This window comes from Macaca mulatta, chromosome 3 (assembly GCF_049350105.2).
Source record: "Macaca mulatta isolate MMU2019108-1 chromosome 3, T2T-MMU8v2.0, whole genome shotgun sequence".
NCBI lineage: Eukaryota > Metazoa > Chordata > Mammalia > Primates > Cercopithecidae > Macaca > Macaca mulatta.
Window position 1 is genome coordinate 32853653 of NC_133408.1, and position 19153 is coordinate 32872805.

The window sequence follows — 19153 nt, forward strand, 5'->3', positions numbered from 1 at the left end:
GACCTACAGATATGTATCTGTGTTTAAAAGTTTAAAAGCCAACAGTCAGTGACTTTGAGCCTTTACGGTTATGTATCTATGGGTCTAGTCCTTATATGCAAATATGTGTTTTGTATATACATACATATATATAGATATGGATCTGTGGGTCTAGTCTTTATATGCGAATGTGTATGTTTTACGTATGTATATTTTACATATATAAAATACAGATACGTATCTGTGGGTCTAGTCTTCACTTTCAATACATCATTCAGTAAAACGTGATCATTTGGTGGGGTTGGATGAGGGTGTAAGCATCCAGCTCTTTAAATGTTTTTGCTGTTTCTCACCCAAGTCTAGCGAGTTTATTTATTCTCACGTGAAATATATAATAAGTTAGAGATAACAGAGTGTCTGTTTTTGTAAAGTACAATAACAGCATAAGTTAGAAATGGAAATCTTAAGCACTAGGATGTTTCTTCTTGGTGATCGGGATTTTATAAGCCAGCTTAGATCCAAAATTCATCTATTTGACAGATCCTTTGTATACCTACTCCAATGCAAGCTATAATATAAACAGAATCATCTACACTAATTTGGGGTTAATTTTAATCTAGTGATCAATATTCAAACATTCACCACTAGTAAAACAGTGAAGTTATTTTTTAAAAGTTTAAAAGTCAATACTTTGTGACTTTGAGCCTCTTTCAGTCCCCTCCATATACACTGTGACCAGATTGTTTAGTAAGTAAATAGAACATATTCAAATGGATGAGATCCCCTTTAAGTAGTCTCTCATGAAAGGTTTTCATTTGTTTGTTTTAGCATATTTCTGTTATTGTCCATAGCAGTGCTATGTCATTCTCCTCAGTAAGTGGATATGAATTTTTGAAACCAGCAAACTTTTTTTTTTTTTTTTGAGTTGGAGTCTTGCTCTGTCACCCAGGCTGGAGTGCAGTGGCACAATCTTGGCCCACTGCAACCTCCGCCTCCTGGGTTCAAGCGATTTCCAGCTAATTTTTGTATTTTTAGTAGAGATGGAGTTTCCCCATATTGACCAAGCTGGTCTTGAACTCCTGACCTCAACTGATCCACCCACCTCAGCCTCCCAAAGTGCTAGGATTACAGGCGTGAGTCACCATGCTCAACCTAGCTAACTTTTTTTTAAAGCAATGTAGAACGATAAGATTAATACAACTAGCTGTATTATTTAGCTCAGAATGCCATAAAAAAATTACTGTGGACTGTGTGGCTTAAACAGCAGAAATTTACTTCTCACAGTTCTGAAGTCTGGGAAGTCCAAGATCAAGGTGCTGGAAAGGTAGTTTCCATTGTGAGGCCTCTTCTCTTGGCTTGTTGGTGGCTGCCTTCTTGACGTGTGCTCACATGATCTCTTCTTTGTGTTTCTTCTAAGAACACTAAACCTATCAGATCAGGGCCTCATCCTTAGGACCTCATTTAATCTTAGTGATTTCTGTGAAGGTCCTATCTCCAACTTGATACATGTGGGTTAGAGCTTCAACATACATGAATTTTTGAGGGACATAATTCAGTCTATAGTGTAATCTAACATGAATTTTTGATCCCAGAAAGGACACTGAGTATAAAGAACAAGGCTAGTTTTGTGTGTGTGTGTATGTGTGTGTGTGTGTGTGTGTGTGTGTGTATGACTTAAACAAGCTCTGGATATATTTCCAAATGAGAGCTTCAAAAAAATTTTATGGCATGCCAGTTTTGAGGAAATATGTTAACCATGTTTTTCTTATTAACTAATGAAGTGACACATTTACTTTGTAGAAAATTTGAAAAATGAAGAAAGAATAAAGAACATTGAAACTATCATATATTATTAAAATTTTCTGAGGATCATTTTCTCAGTACCATATATATACACATAGAATGTATGTGTGCATATATACACACACACATATATATACATGTGTATATGTGTATATATACATACATATATATGTCTTTTATAAATTTGGAATCATGTATCTGAGCAATGTTCTACATATATTTCAGTTTTATAAACTTGGAACTATATATCTGAGGAATGTTGAAATTATATAAGAATTTTCCAGATTATTTAAAACTTCATGAAAAACTTCCCTATTTGAGGAATTTTTGTTGTTTTCATTCTTCTAATCAAAATAAGATTTAATTTTTACTTTTATTTATTCCTTGTACATAAATCTTTGGTGCTGGTCTGATTATTTTCTTGGGATAATTCCTAAGGAATAAAACTAATAGGTCAAAAGGAATGAATAATTCTTAAATATTTGATTCACATTGCTACATAACTCTCCAGTAAAATTGTATCAAACCAAACTCTCACATGATATTTGAGAGGGACAAGTTCATTTGCCAGCACTAGTTATTATGCTTAAAAACATCTTTCTCAATTTGTAAAGAAATCTGCATCTGGTTTTTTTTTGCAAGTGAGTATCAACTGTTTTGTTTTCTTTTTCATTTGCTTTTTTGTCTTTTCATTCTTCTATATGTGAATTGGCTGTCCACATTCTTTACCCACTTTTCTTTGAGGAAAGTCATATTTTTTCCTACTGATTTTTTTTATTGATTCATTATTATTGGATATTTTATTTTATTATACAGTAATGCTTCTAACCAGGTTTTCTTTAGACTTTTGATTTTGTGTATTTATTTACTTATCTTTTTTTTTTTTTTTGAGACAAGGTCTTGCTCCATCACCTATGCTGGAGTGCAGTGGCGCCATCCTGGCGCACTGCAGCCTCCACCTCATGGGTTCAAGTGATTCTCGTATCTCAGCCTCCCAAAAAGCTGGGACTACAGGCACCTGCCACCACGCCTGGCTAAGTGTTGTATTTTTTTTTTAGTAGGGTTTCACCATGTTGACCAGGCTAGTCTCAAACTCCTGGTGTCATCCGCCTGCCTTGACTTCCCAAAGTGCTGAGATTACAGGCTTGAGCTACCATGCCCAGCCTGATTTTGTGTATTTATTTTATAGAAATTTTCACAAACTGTGTAGTAAATCTATCAGCCTTATTCTGCTTGGTAGTGGTTCTCAAATGTAATGTGCATTGGAATTTTTTGGTGTGCTCATTAAGACAGATTCTCAGGACCTACTCTCAGGGTATAATAATCCTGGGTCAATATCCTTTAATAATCAGAGTCATAATCCTTTGGTGTGGCCCTGGCAACTGTTTACTAGCAAGTACCTAGCTACTTCTAGATGAAATAGTTAGTGAACCACACTGTGAAATCCTGTTTTGGATTAATATTTAAAAAGAGCTTCTCATAGTAATATCACATATATAGGTAACTATATTTTCGTGTATTAAATTCTCCCCTATGTAATGTTAAAAATTCAGTTTGTCAAAATAATTTGTAAAAATTTTTTACTGGAGTTGTATTTAATCTATAAAACAATTTGAGGAGACTTCATAAGTGTGCAATTTTGTGGCTTCCTATACTGAAACATTATATATGTAGACTTCTATTTATTTATAGATTCTTATATTGGTTTTCTTTAGACTTTCTCAGTTGTCTTTATATAGGATGTACATATTTCCCAAGCTTATTTTGGTACTATATGTTTTTTAAATTTCTATTATAAACCATAAATGGAATATTTCCCTATACTCTTTGTAAATGACAATCGCTAGTGTATGTGAAGGCTAGCTATGTCTAACTTACTCAGGTAGAACTCAGACAACTATTCAACTCTTGTAGTCTCAGAGTTTCTAAGTTGGTTCTCAGCATCTTCTGAAAGACAGTCACATATCATCTGTACATAATGTTAAATTATCTCCTTCTTTCCAAAGTTGTATTTTTCTTTTCTTGCCTTATTGGCAAAAATTTCCACAGTACCAAAATATATGATGTTAGCAGGCATATTTATCTTGTTTCTTGCTTTATTTTACTGCCTACAACATTTTAGCATTTAACAGTCATAGTTAATTATGATCCTAGCTATTGATTTAAGATAAATAGTCTTCACGTTAAGGAAGAATCCTACTTCTTGGTTTTTTACAAGTTTTACCAGATAAAAATGTTGAATCGTTTTTAACAATAAGCCTCACCTTGTCATGACATTTTCTTCAGTTATCATTTTGGAATTTATCAAAGTAGTCATATGGTTTTCCTTCTCTAATCCATTGATGTGATAAAAAATTCTAGTGACCAATTTCAAAATTGCTTTTAAAAAATGAAACCAAAAGTCTTGCTATGATTTGTTATTTATTGATATAGTAGTCCACCATCTTGTCAGGATATATTGTGAATAAGTTTTAAATGCTATTTAAATTATTTATCTTTTCCAATTGTTTACTATTTAAAAAAAATAGCTCAGACTCAAAGTCACCATTTGCTGTTCTGATTTGCTTTTTGAGTGGAAGAGAAAGGAATGATGCTACAGCTAGAATCTAGGAGTCCTGGATAATCTTATGTAAATCAAGTGAAAGTTCTCGGTCACATGTAGAAAAACAGTTGAGATATTCTCTGGGTTATAATTCTCTAGTATTATATCATAAATTAAATAAGTCTAGGGGTTGGCTGCAGTGGCTCATGCCTGTAATCCCAGAACTCTGAGAGGCTGAGGTGGGCAGATCACCTGAGGTTAGGAGTTTGAGACCAACCTGGCCAACATGGTGAAACCCCATCTCTACTAAAAATACAAAAAGTTCACCAGGCGTGGTGGCGCATGCCTGTAATCCCAGCTACTCGGGAGACTGAGGCAGGAGAATCACTTGAACCTGGGAAGCAGAGATTGCACTGAGCCAAGATCATGCCATTGCACTCCAGCCTGGGCAACAAGAACAAAACTCTGTCTCAAAAAAATAATATCAGGTTTTAGGATCATGGTTTTTTATATATATATATATATTTCTGAAATACATGTTAAATTACAGCTTTCAGCATAGTATATATAGATGATACGCAGATACTTATCAGATGGATAAAGATGGTCCTGACTACTTTAATGTAGTACCATTTTCATACTTTAGCAGTGAGAAATATCAGTAAGTAAAAAGAGTTTCGATAGTAGTCTGGGAATCTGCTTTTTTAGTTTGTAAAGTTTGTATTTAGTCTCTTTTAAAACTGTATTTTATATTAGACCCTCAACTTACCAATTCCCCTGAATTGCATGGCTCAAATACAGCTTTTCTGTTTTTATATAAAATGCCATTTTTCTGGATGCCAAAATGCAGAAAAAAATTTTTTCTTTTTAAAGCTATAGTTGGTTTTTGGAAGCCTTTATAATAGAAGGCTGAATTCCATCCCAATGTTGTAGTTTTTAAACACTGTCAAAATTATCACTTTCAAATCAAAATTTATCATTGCTTTTTCTCTATACATTCATGAAGCAAGTTTCACGTAAAAAATTATAAATAAATGAATATTTTTTTCCTGATAATTCAGAACTTTATTATACTATTAAATTTTTCCAAAGCAGACTTTGGAAACACACTTTGGTGTGCTGCAGGAAAACATAGGAGGTTGACCCATGGAGCCTTAGGAAAAATTTAGTTTAAACCTGCAAAAGAAAGACCTTTGAATGGTGAGCAGAGGTGGATCCCTTCCTGGTGGTCCCAAAGGAAGTACTTCACTATGGTCTCCTCATCTTCCTCTGATCTGTAACTTCCCATAGGCATCTCTTCTCTTCACCTGGGGTGAAAGAGGGAGAGGGAAAGTTGTGTTCCCATATTGTTTCCACTTGGAAGCAGTCCTGGATGTAGAAGATAGCAGATTTCACTGCCAGCCAATGAGAAAGGAAAGGGAAAGCATGCCAATTTTGTCAGAGTTGTCAAGACTCTTCCAACTCACCTTTAAGACAGGAATTCACAAAGATGTATTTCTTGCATTTAAGAATATTATAAAGCTACAGGAGGTGACAAGTCTCATTGCAGAACTCCTACAGGAACATTAACCTTAGGGATATAGAAAAAAGAATGTTTACTGATGTGGTTTGGCTCTGCATCCCCACCAAATCTCACCTTGAATTGTAATCACCATAATTCCAACATGTTGAGGGTGGGACATGGTGGGAGGTGACTGGATCATGAGGGTGATTTTCCCCGTGCTGTTCTCATGATAGTGAGTAAATTCTCAGGAGATCTGATGGTTTTATAAGAGACTTTCCCTCTTCACTCATTTACTATTCTCTCTCCTGCCACCATGTGAAGAAGGTCCTTGCTGCCTGCTTCCCTTTCTGCCATGATTGTTAAGTTTCCTGAGCCCTCCCCAGCAATGCAAAACTGTGAGTCAGTTAAACGTCTTTCCTTTATAAATTACCCTGTCTCAGGTTTTTCTTTATATCAGTGTGAAAATGGGCTAACACAGTTGCTAACTTTGAAAGAGTGAATGAGCCTTCTGAATACTATTCACTTTGGTGTGCTGCAGGAAAACATAGGAGGTTGACCCATGGAGCCTTAGGGAGGTTCAAGATGTAGATCTGAACTGGAGCAGCCCTAACATATCTGTGGTAGTTGACACTGTAGGATTGCTTGAGGTCTTTCAAGGAATATCAGGCTGGGCATGCTGGCACATGCCTGCAACTCCAATGCTTTGGTAGGCTGAGGCAGGAGGATCCCTTAGGGCCAGGAGTTGGAGACCAGCCTGGGCAACAAAGCGAGACCTTATCTGTAAGAACAAATAAAAATTAGCTGGGTGTGGTGATGCACGCCTGTAGTTCTAGCTTCTCGGGCACCTGAGGGAGAATATCACGTTAGCCCAGGAGATGGAGAGGCTGCAGTAAACTATAACTGTGCGACTGCACTCCAGCCTGGGCAACACAGAGTTAAATCTTGTTGAAAGAGGGGAAAAAAAAAAAGGAAATAGGAGATGAGAGGCAGTAAAGAATCTTGTGATCCTATGAAATCTGTAGCCAGGTTTCTGGAAAAATATGGTGTATGGAACCCTGTGGACAAAAGCATTTAAAAAATTGTGGCAAGTGCAGACTAAAGCTTTGGTCAGTAGTAACTATCAGTTTCCTAGGGCTGCCATAATGAAGCACCATAAACTGCCTAAAATCAAAGAAAGTGATCGCCTCACAATTCTAGAGGCTAGAAGTCTGAAATCAAGGCATCGGCAGGGCCACACTCTCTCTTAAACTTGTGAGAGACTTTTCTTTGCCCCCTTCTTAACCTCTGATGGTTTGCTGGTAATCTTTGGTGTTCCTTGTCTTGCAACTGCCTAATTCCAATCTCTGCCTTCATCGTCACAGTGTGTCCTCTCTGTGTGTATGTTTTTAGATGGCCATCTTCTTAGAAGGACGTCAGTAATATTGGATCAGGGGCTAACTCTGCTCCAGTATGACCTCATTTCATCACTAATTACATCTGCCACAACTCTGTGTCCAAATAAGGTCACATTCTGAGATACTGAAGTTTAGGATTTCAACTTGTCTTTTTTGAGAGGGACTCAATTCAGCTCATTACAATATCAAATGTTATACAAAGTATGATGGACACAGAGGAAAGGTCATTATATTTTGCGTTTAGGAAATGATTGGTGATTTTTGGAAGACCTGAGATCAAGGTAAAAGCCAAGTTCACAGCAGTTGATTAGTGAGTGTGAAGTGGAGAAGTGGACAGTTAACTGTGAAAGGCAGAGTGAAATAACTGAGGGTGACACAAGAGTGAGAATATATGACTTTCTGAGAATCAATAAGTAGTCATCAGTACATAACAAAAGGGTCTTCAGTCAGCAAGGATGCCAATCTAATAAAGTAATATTAGAGTAAATGCCCTTATCACGCAAAATGACATTTTAGTCAATAGACTGCATATATGATGTTGGTTCCATAATATTATAATACTATATTTTTACTGTATCTTTTCTATGTTAAGATGCATAAATACTTTCCATTGTGTTACAGTCTTCTACATAAGTAACATGCTGTACAGGTATGTAGCTTAGAAGCAGTAGGCTATATCATCTAGGTTTGTGTAAGTATCCATGACGAAATTGCCTACTGATGCATTTATCAGAACATATTCCCATCGTTAAGCAATACATGATTGCAGTTATTAAAATCCTACTAAATCAGGATGTATTTCCTATTAATATAAATTTATAAGCAATTTTAATCAACATTAAACACTAATACAGATACAGGTTTATTAGAGTCAATATATATATAAATATAAAAATTTTCAATCCTTTGCACTGTTTCCCAAGGTTCCTAATATTATAAAATTACTAAGGCTGGCAAGGTTGTCATAAGACAAAAGGCATTTACAGTTTATAATCTATTTGTTTTTCTTTCAGAATCTAGAAAATAATTTTATTTGATTTTTCTGTGATTAATTAAAATGCTGTTTTATTAAAATTTAATTCCCCCCAAAAATTTCTAAAATCTGCAGGTCTCTAAAAAGTTAATAATTTATCTGCCAAGCATACCCCCTGTATTTAAGTATTTATGAGCATGTGATAAATGTGCACTCTAAAACACAAATAGAATGTGTTTTCTTACATATTAATGAATATTTTGATTAACTAAGCAGATATTAGAATTGCACATCACTTCGGGGTTGTTTGATTCAGAATAGCATCTGGTTTCAGTGATAAAATGAATCATGAAGACTACTTATAAATGTGCTCTTGTGTTTTTCTCATAATTTCCTACGGAAAGTAAACAAGAACTGTTAAAAATGTACCTAGCACTTCTCAGGGGCTACTGTTCTGGCTTCGTCCAACTCTGGTCATGCAGGCATTTTTCCTTTTAAGGACAATGAAGTCCTATCTGTGCAGGCCATAGTGTTACTCATGCTTCGGGAGGCCACAGAACCAGGAAGAGCTCTGAGCCCTGAGCAGATTCAATGTCGCCCCCCTCAGGAGCACCGCTGCAATGGAAAAGCTTCAGTTACCATCAAAGGATGCAGTCAGGCCAGAGAGAGAACTGCTATTTTCAAACACAAATGAACAAAACTACAAAAATGACAGAGAAGTCATTGTTGTCTGTCTAAATGTGAGCCCCAAACAAATCCTCCCTGATTTAATATGAAGTTTCTGGCGTGACCCCAACACTCTCCCTGATGTGCCTTCTACACGTCTGTGAGGCAGCACTGTCTGTTAACAGTGTGTGTCAGATGCAGGGACTTTTCCAGCTGTCTCATGACTCTTAGGCAACATTGCCTTTTCCTGGGACTTTTAGCTGGGCTGACTACGGTCTTTTTAGATTTAGCTTTGGGAAGCTGCCCCCTGCTGGACTTTGGTTGGTGGGAATGGCCTGGACATAGGAAGGGGCACTGCTGTAGTTGGCCCTGAATGGACCCTGGACTTTGGAGCCTCCCGGATGACACAGTTGCTTACCCTCGTATTATCAATCTGAAAAACCTCATCAAGTGATACATTTCCAATCTCCTGACTGTCCTGTGACTTACTTGATAGTATTAAGCAAAGCTCAGGTCAGAAGGATTGTCATAAAATTGTTGACTGGACTCTTTCTCAGGAAAAGTTTAGCATATCCTGGAAACTTTTAGGCTCACACCACTAACTCTGAGAGGTCAAGGGTTTTATGTAGAATAGTAACCTTCTTAAAATTGAGGTTTTAATAAACAGAGCATAGCAGACTCATCCTTGATCTTACAGAAAGGATGTCAAATGGCTGAACCATGTGCTTTCTCAAAGTCAGTGACAGCAGGGATGAGGAAGGGATCGATGATGTAAGAGAGAGCTGAGACAAAGGCCAAGTCAACACCAAATGAGTTGTCATTCTCACTACGCTTTTCATACACACACAAGCGTTTCACTCGGGAGATACCAGAGCAAAAGGAAGATAAATGTTACATGTAGTTCGTTCTGATATAACGGTCACTAGCACATGGTGCACACGCTCCATGAGAACACTTCTGTTTCATTAATCATGCTCTTTTGAAAATGTGACTAAATGTAAGTGATGTCAATTTCCAGTGCTGCTTTTGCTTTATAAGTAGACTTTGAGGATTTAACCCTATTTGGTAGATGCTAATATTTCTGTGTTGGCCATGAGAAAAATTATTATAGTATGCAATGTAGTAAAATATTTGTCTTATGTAAAGAGAGAAATACTCAATCATTTTTATTTACATTCCTGTGCAACTCGGGTCAGTCTGCCCTAAGGAGTTTTATTTTCTAAAGAATAAGCCTATGAAATGACTTTATCGTAGATTCAAGTAACAGCATGAAACAAACACAGCTTCAGGATTTTTGCTATGTGTAGTCCCCTTAATTTTCTAGAATAAGACAAGACTGTTGTAAATAATTTGATAAAACTCTGATTTGTTATTTAATTTTAAAGACCTCCCAGAGTTTGAGATAATCAAAACAAACTTATTTTGTTCTCAGATTAAGAGCAAAATAACAAAATTAATATACTAGTGATGGGCTTTTAAATGCAAATTAAAAATAAGATATATATCTTTCAAAGACTGATTTTCTTCTTGTCATAAATGAAAAATTACTGAAATGTCTTTAGGGATTTATATTTGTATATTGCATTTATAACAGTGATAAATCTCAATTAACAATAGAAGGTTAAATTATGTCTTAAATGTAGGAAAATATAGGAAAGGTAAGGATATTTTTATTTTTATTTTGTTTTAAGGAACCAATAGGGCAGAAATTAGAGTGGCCAGCAGGGGGCTTCTTTTAGGTTTCTTTCCCTTTCCCATAAATTAAAAGCTAATCTAAAAATATAGTTTACTCTTTAGTTTTATAAATAAGGAATAAAGAGAAAAACCAGGACTGCTAGATTTTCATTGCTTCCACTAGTTTAAGCAGGACACATTTTACTTCTCTTTAGTTAATTCTTCTCTCCTACTTACTTCCTAACACTATTTTTTCTCAAGACCTATAAAGTGATCCCTGCAGTCTGGATTGGCCAGTGCTGCCTCTGCCCCCATTCTCAACCAAAGTTCTATCTTTGCAAACCTTCCAGGGAGGATTTTAATGATGAACTCCCCACCAAATAGAAATCAAAAGTAAATTAAGAGCAAAGAAGAATATTCTGTTTTGATGATTTAAATGGTAGTCATAAAATCTAGTTGCACTCTGAACCTCCTTTTGAGAGGGACTTTCTGAAATCATGGGCTTGAGTATAGTAGTACAATAGGCGGTGAATGGCCATGTAACATGACATTTTAAAGGAGTGCTGTGTTTTCCCAAGAATTTGAGAGTTTGTGAAAGACTCCAGAATTAGTAAGCAGATGCTGACTCATTTTGTAATATAGCTCCAAATCATCTTTCCATCCTTTCTTACATGCATAAGAAATGAATGTAAGAACCATAATTTTTACTTCCTTTTTGTGCCCATTTTATAAAGGTAGGCTCAAAACTTTGATGAGGGAGCAGAGCAATTAACCAGAGAGTGAATTAAAGGCAAATTGTGATAGTCTGTGTTACCCAAGTGAAATCTCAAGAGAAATTGAAACTGACATCATGTAACTTTTAAAAATAAGAATTAGGTCCTGACAGAAAAAAAGTGATATAACAATTTTTGAAGTTCCAAGTAAATAAAAAGTCAGAAATTCCAAGTTCGATATGTAAGACAAAAAATTATGTTAGGATTTTGTTTTAATATTGATATGGTTTGGCTGTGTCCCCATTCAAATCTCAACTTGAATTGTATCTCCCAGAATTCCCACATGTTGTGGGAGGCACCCAGGGGAAAGTAATTGAATCATGGGGGCCGGTCTTTCCTGTGCTATTCTCATGATAGTGAATAAGTCTCACGAGATCTGATGGGTTTATCAGTGGTTTCCGCTTTTGCTTCTTCCTTATTTTCTCTTGCTGCTGCCATTAAGAAGCGCATTTCACCTCCTACCATGATTCTGAGGCCTCCCCGGCCACGTGGAGTTTTAAGTCCAATTAAACCTCATTTTCTTCCTAGTCTTGGGTATGTCCTTATCAGCAGTGTGAAAATGGACTAATACAATAAATTGGTACCAAGAGTGGGATACTGCTGAAAAGATACCCAAAACTGTGGAAGCAACTTTGGAACTGGGTAACAGGCAGAGGTTGGAACAGTTTGGAGGACTCAGAAGAAGACAGGAAAATGTGGGAAAGTTTGGAACTTCCTAGAGACTTGTTGAATGGCATTGACTAAAAGCTTGAAAGAGATATGGACAATAAGGTCCAGGCTGAGGCTGTCTCAGATGGAGATGAGGAACTTGTTGGGAACTGAAGCAAAGGTGACTCTTGTTATGTTTTAGCAAAGAGACTGGTGGCATTTTGCCCCTCCTCTAGAGGTTTGTGGAACTTTGAACTTGAGAGCAATGATTTAGGGTATCTGATGGAAGACATTTCTAAGCAGCAAAGCATTCAAGAGTTGACTTGGGTACTGTTAAAAGGATTCAGTTTTGTAAGGGAAGCAGAACATAAATCTTCAGAAAATTTGTAGCTTGACAATGTGTTAGAAAAGAAAAACCCATTTTCTGGGGAGAAATTCAAGCCAGCTGCAGAAATTTGCATAAGTAGCAAGGAGCCTAATGTTAATCCTCAAGATAATGAGGAAAATGTCTCTGAGCCGTTTCAGAGACCTTCATGGTAGCCCCTCTCATCACAGGCCCAGAGGTCCAGGAGGAAAAAGTGGTTTTGTGGGCCAGGCCTGGGGTGCCCATGAAGTGTGTAGCCTAGGGACTTGGTGCTCTGTTTTCCTGCTGCTCCAGCCATGGTTGAAAAGGGGCCAATGTAGAGCTCGGGCTGTGGCTTTAGAGGGTGGAAGCCCCAAACCTTGGCAGCTTCCACGTGGTGTTAAGCCTGCAGGTGCACAGAAGTCAAGAATTGAGGTTTGGGAACCCCTACCTAGATTTCAGAAGATGTATGGAAATGCCTGGATGCCCAGGCAAAAGTTTGCTGCAGGCGTGGGGCCCTCATGGAGAACCTCTGCTAGAGCAGTGTGGAAGGGAAATGTGGGGTCAAATCCCCCACACAGAGTTCCTACTAAGGCATAGCTCAGTGGAGCTGTGGGAAAAGGACCACCATCCTTCAGATCCCAGAATGGTAGATCTATTGACAGCTTGCACCATGTGCCTGGAAGAGCAACAAACTCTGAACACCAGTGCATGAAAGCTGCTGGGAGGGGGACTGTACCCTGCAAAGACACAGGAGTAGAGCTGCCTAACACCATGGGAATCCACCTCTTGCATCAGCATGACCCGGATGTGAGATCAGGAGTCAAAAGAAGTCATTTTGGAACTTTAAAATTTGTCTACCCTGCTGGACTTTGGACTAGCATGGGCCCTGTAACCCCTTTGTTCTGGCCAATTTCTCCTACTTGGAATTGCTGTATTTACCCAATACATGTACCCCCATTGTATCTAGGAAGTAACTAGCTTGCTTTTGATTTTACAGGCTCATAGGTGGAAGGGACTTGCTTGTCTCAAATGAGACTTTAGACTGTGGACTTTTTGGTTAATGCTGAAATGAGTTAAGACTTTGGGGGACTGTTGGGAAGACATGATTAGTTTTGATATGTGAGGACATGAAATTTGGAGGGGCCAGGGGCAGAATGATATGGTGTGACAGTGTCCCCCCCGCCGAATCTCAGCTTGAATTATATTTCCCAGAATTCCCACATATTGTTGGAGGGACCCAGGGGGAGGTAATTGAATCATGGGGCTGGTCTTACCTGTGCTATTCTCGTGATAATGAGAAAGTCTCACAAGATCTGACGGGTTTATCAGGGGTTTCCACTTTTGCTTCCTCTACATTTTCTCTTGCTGCTGCCATATAAGAAGTGCCTTTCACCTTCCACCAGGATTCTGAGGCCTCCCCAGCCGTGTGGAACTGTAAGTCCAATTAAACCTCTTTTTCTTCCCAGTCTCTGGTATGTCTTTACCAGCAGTGTGAAAACGGACTAATACAAACATAGAGAAAACGAAACTTTGACTGTTGGTATAATACAAGCAGTGCAGCACAGACTGGCTTAGGATCATGTTTCCCAAAATGGAACAAATGGCAGTGGGATATGGGTTATTGAAACCACAGGATGAGCCTGCAGCTTATTCCTCTTGTGCCAGTTTACATGTGGACTGGGAATAAAAGATTAGAAATTCCAGATGCCTTTATGCTATCTTAATAGAGTCACATTATGATGTAGAATATAAAATGATTTTAGTTGTGGTCTGACATTTATGTCCAAATTGTTGAAATCCTCAACCCCAAGGTGATGGTATTAGAAGGTGGGGCCTTTTGGAAATGATTAGGCCTTGGGTGGGGTGGGGGGACCCTCACAAATGGGATTAGAGTTCTTATGGTAGACACCAGAGAGAGACTCCTTACCCCATCCACCATGTGAGTACATAGCAAGAAGATCTCATTGATGAGCCAGAAAGTGGGCCTACACCAGACAGCAAATGTGTCAGTGCCGTGATCTTGGATTGCCCAGCCTTCAGAACTATGAGAAATAAATTTCTCTTGTTTATAAGCTACCCTATTTATGATATTTTGTTATAGCAGCCCATACAGACTAAGACAACTTTTAAAAGATGAGTCTTCAAGACATTTTGAATATGTAAAGGTCTGTTATAGCTTGACTCCCTTAGGTATATTAGTTAAATAAATGCTTCAACAGCCCAACTATGAGATTTCTCATCTTGGCAGAGTGGTTGATTGAGGTGACCTCTGATAAGTCAGTTAGTTTTTCATGCTTTAGTCAAATTGGTCATAACTTTTAACTTAGTTGGGGAATTATTAGAAAATTAGAATTATAGAGTTGAATACTGTATTACTTTAAATGATTCATAAAGTATAAAGGTATAAACATCGCTGTAAGTGTGTTCATTCAAAGTTTTAGGATCTACTGCAGAGGAAAAGAAGAGAGGGGCTGGAGGCAGAAATATCATGACCTACTGCAAAAACATAACTGTGATTTATATGAGCTTACGTAGCTTTGTCCTTTACCATACCTTAGTTCTCAGGGTTATCCTTCAAAACAGGGAAGAAATGCATTTTTATTACTGGGTGATTTAACCAGTGGCCAAGATTATGACTTATAACCTTGGATTTTAAGATTGTCTATGGGCATAATTTGAAGATGAAATTTAATAGGGTTCCTCTAGAGTCCTAAAAGAAGAAGTCAATAAGGGAAGAGTTCTTTTATCTAGTAGTGGTTTATAAAACAGTTCCTGGGCATGACATCACAGTGCAATGTACTTGGTTCAGATTACTCCTCACTATCTATTAGTACAGCTACACCAAACAAAAGATGCCCTTTGATATTATAATGAGTCTCTGATGGGCATTAAAGGAAATGTGCAAAAATAAAACCCTCAGTATTCTTTTTTTAAAAAATACTACATTACTCCCCTTTTCTCCCCATTCATGTTTCTTTTGCTCTTACTTGAATGGGAATGAGAAGTGAAAATTAATGTATGTAATCGTACATACATTACATACAAAAGATAAACGTAGTTATCTTTTGAATTTTCCTTGCTTGGTTATTATATTTTGAAAAACTTTGACAGAAAAATGTTAAGAGAAAAATGCCTGAAAGGTAGATCAGTCAATTGTAAGGTACTCACTTTTAATTAAAATGTTTCTGATCTTTTTTTCAAGTGGGGGCTTTTCATATCTACTTACACTTATTGGCAGAGAAGAGGTAGTTGATTTTCTTTCTCTTATATTCCCTCCTCACTCACAGTATATTTTCCAATATTTTGTGTTGGATGCCTCTTTTAAAAAACCCTACACTCAATTATATGCTGAAAAGCAACTTTAAGATTATTATAAGGTGATTATACTAATGGATCTAATTTTACATGCCTTTCTATTTCATGCCCTTTGGTAGTGACCTCCCTATTCTTATTCTAAGTTGGCTACGTGACTAGAACAATGGGATTTTAGTGGAACAGATGCAAGCAAAAGCATGAAATGTGTTTCTGCATTTCTGCTTTCTTTTGTAGACTCCTGCCCCTGCCATGAGAACATGCCCTTTCCAGTTTGCAGGAGAAATATAAGAGAAGTCCAACGAAAGAGAGCTGAGTTTCCCCAATGATGCCATCAAGATGAACTAACTACAGTTAACCAGCCAGCTGATAGCAGATGCATGAGTGAGCCCAGCTGAGAGCAGGTGAGCATGGCCCAGAGCAGCAGAACTGCTGAGCCAGTCCCTTAGTTGAAACAAAATAATAAGTGATGGTCTTCAGCCATTCAGTTTAGAGTAATTTGTTGTTCAGAAATAGTGTATTGATACAGGATCATTTGTTCCAGAATTCCCATATTAGAGACGAGAATACTGAGGCTGGGAATCTACATTTTCCCAACTTAAGAGAGCTACCAAAGTCCCCAAATTTTAGAGTTGACAACTTGACTTATAAATTATATAAAAGTCAGAGCACCTAATTATTGACAAACTTCTCAATCCTTACCAGCTAATTCCAGATGATAATGTGTAAACAATATTTCCTGGATTTATTTTGATTAGTATTACACTTAAGGTTAAAGATTTTGTCAAGCCTAAGCATTATAGAAATTGTCATTCATGTGAAGTTATTCTCTTGTGCAATGGAAAAGCTTCATTTAGTGTGCTGAGTTTGTAGTTGCGTTTGACGCTTAATGGGGTTAGCCCTGTGAAGCATATTGCAAGTGTCCTCTAGAGACTGGACTGGTTTCCAACTGATTTCAAGTTGCAATTCAAATCCTTGTCTTTCACAAATAGCAACTACATTGTGTCAATTGATGACCTCGCAAAAACTACTGTAAATAAAATCTTAAACTTTAAAACTACAGTAAAGGTTACTCTGTAATATATGTGAGACCAGCAATCATGAATTAGGAGAGTTTCCTTTCAATTTTGAGTCAAGGTTCAGGATCCAAAATATAGAATTGTTTACTGAATTATAGCTTATGGCATTGTATTTGGATTGAGAAGTATAGAGATTCAGAATGATTTTCTCCTCTAATAGCTTGCTGTTTAATGGGAATTTTTTTTATTAAGCATAAATCTCATTTTCTTTAAAATACTTTAATATCCTAGTATAGTAGATTTTTAACAGTCTAAAAGTTTTAAGCTTTTTAATTTTGGTCTTGGAGACAGACAATAATTAACACTCCTTAAATGCATTTTTCTTTCTTCTGATGATGACTTGCCTTTGAGGACCAGGTTCAAAACATACAGCACTGAAATTGAATCACTCTGATTTTCATTTATTTATTAAGTGTTTGCCTTTGTGCCAGTTTTGCATTGTCATCAATTGGCTACAATAAATCTATATGTGCTCTGAAGAAAGTTGATTTCTTTAGTCTTCCTCTCCCAGACTGTTATTTTTTCTGTGTGATAAGCTTTAAAGGACTTAAAGGGATAAAATGTAAAGAAATTGTTTTGAGCAGAAAAGATATGCCTAATAGTTTGAAGACCTATGTTCTTCTGTTACCCAAATTCAAAAGAACCAATATGGCTATCATTGTAATTATTTTGTTATTCTTAGGCATAAGTTATTGAGTCTTTCCATGAGACAGCAATTCATCTTAACACAGTCTAAATCTAATAACAATCTTCAAGTCTTTATTTCAGATCACTTTTCCCTCCTGCTTGGATATCTTTCTTCTCAAATGTTGATATTCATTAGGAAGAAGAGAACAAAGACAGAGTTCTTTAATAAGAACGTGATAAACTTCCCTTAGGTATAACTTACCTTACACAAAGGGTGGATTTCTGTAAACTAAGGTAGAAATTAGATTTTTTATGTGTGAATGGAGAAATCTGTAAACACATTTTGGGGACATATTAATGTCTAGATTCCAGAACAACTCCTTTTAAAAATAAATATCTCTTACAAAATTTTATTCTTAAAAATTAAAAAAATTGAATCTACAATTTACTATTGCTAAAACCATTTACTTCAACATTTTAATTTTCCTTTTTTCTCACTATTCTTGAACCTATTAAAAGAGGAAAAATCAAACATGTTGGAACAACAGAAAAAATAAGGAAAAACAAAAATCCCTAAGAAACAAAATGTCTAGTGTCTTAATTATATACTGCTATGTAATAAATTTCCCCAAACTAAATGACTTAAACAGCATACTTATCTCACAGTTTCTATGGACTGGAAATGCAGGTAAAACTTACTTGGATTTTCTGCTTAGGCTCTTCCACAGGCCAGAATCACGGTGATATCTGGGGCTGAGGTCTAATTGCAAGGATCAACTGTGGAAAGATCCACTTCCAAGCTCACTCACTTGGTTGCTGGCATAATTCAATTCCTTGCAGGCTCTTGGTCAGAGGGCCTCAGTTTCCTGCCGACTGTAGACCAGAGGCTAACCTGTTTCTTGCCACCTGGTCACTTCTACATAGCAGCCTGCTTCATCAAAAACAGCAAGAGAGAGAGAATCTGCAAGCAAGAGGAAAGTCAGTCTTTTGCAACTTAAGGACTGAAATGACATCCCATCACTTTTGTTATATTCAATTCATTAGAAACAAGTCATTAAGTCCAGGGCATACTCAAGGGAAAGATATCACACAAGGGTATGAGATTATATAGGAGGCAGGGATCAATGGGGCCTGTCTTAGGAGTCCATGTATTACAGTTAGAGTGGTTCAGTTGTTATTGTTTTAATATTGTCTCCCTTTCATAGAAATACTTAAAAATATTTTGCTTATCTATCACATTTAATTACATACACTATACTGTTACAGCCAAATGTGAATATTGTAAGGTACGTATGCAAAAAATTACAAAAAATTTGCTTGACATGGTTAAGCATCCTCTCTAGAGTACTCTTGCAGGGTTGGAGTCCAACTGTGTTGGGGAGCTGTTTTCAGGTTTTGCCCTACCTGTGCTTTGTTCTTAGCTATGAAAAGAAAAAGTGGGTTATAACTTTCTGCTGTTCTCAAGTATGGATCAAATATGATATGGAAAGCAATAAAACTGAGAAATAAAGAGATGCAAGGCTCAGCATTATTTGTACTTGCAACTTTGGAGGAACAAAATTTTTAAATTCATTGTGTGTAGCATTGCAATAACTAGAGCTGTAGAAAGAGTTAATATTCTTTGCATGACATCTAAATGTGAAGAATTTCATATATCGAGAATTCTCTGTAGTTAACAATATAGGCTCTGGTAACACAACGAGCAGGTAATTTCAACACACACTGGCACAGAAGAGCAGATCTGGAACTATGAAGGAGAGGAATCTAGACCCATCAGGTAAGAAACATTTCTTTCCACCCTTTCTGACAAGATTTTCATGGACTTCCTAGTAT

At 36.9% G+C, this 19153-nt stretch overlaps 1 long non-coding RNA gene across 2 annotated transcripts in view; it reads left to right on the plus strand.

Moving 5' to 3' along the window:
- The window catches only part of LOC144339677 (uncharacterized), a 43230-nt gene extending 24400 nt beyond the window's left edge, over positions 1-18830 (plus strand). For both annotated transcript variants that reach the window (XR_013414955.1, XR_013414954.1), the window contains 2 exons: positions 15852-16018; positions 18037-18830. This is a non-coding gene — a long non-coding RNA (uncharacterized LOC144339677). The remainder of the gene's footprint in view (positions 1-15851; positions 16019-18036) is intronic.
- Positions 18831-19153: the final 323 nt, after the last annotated feature.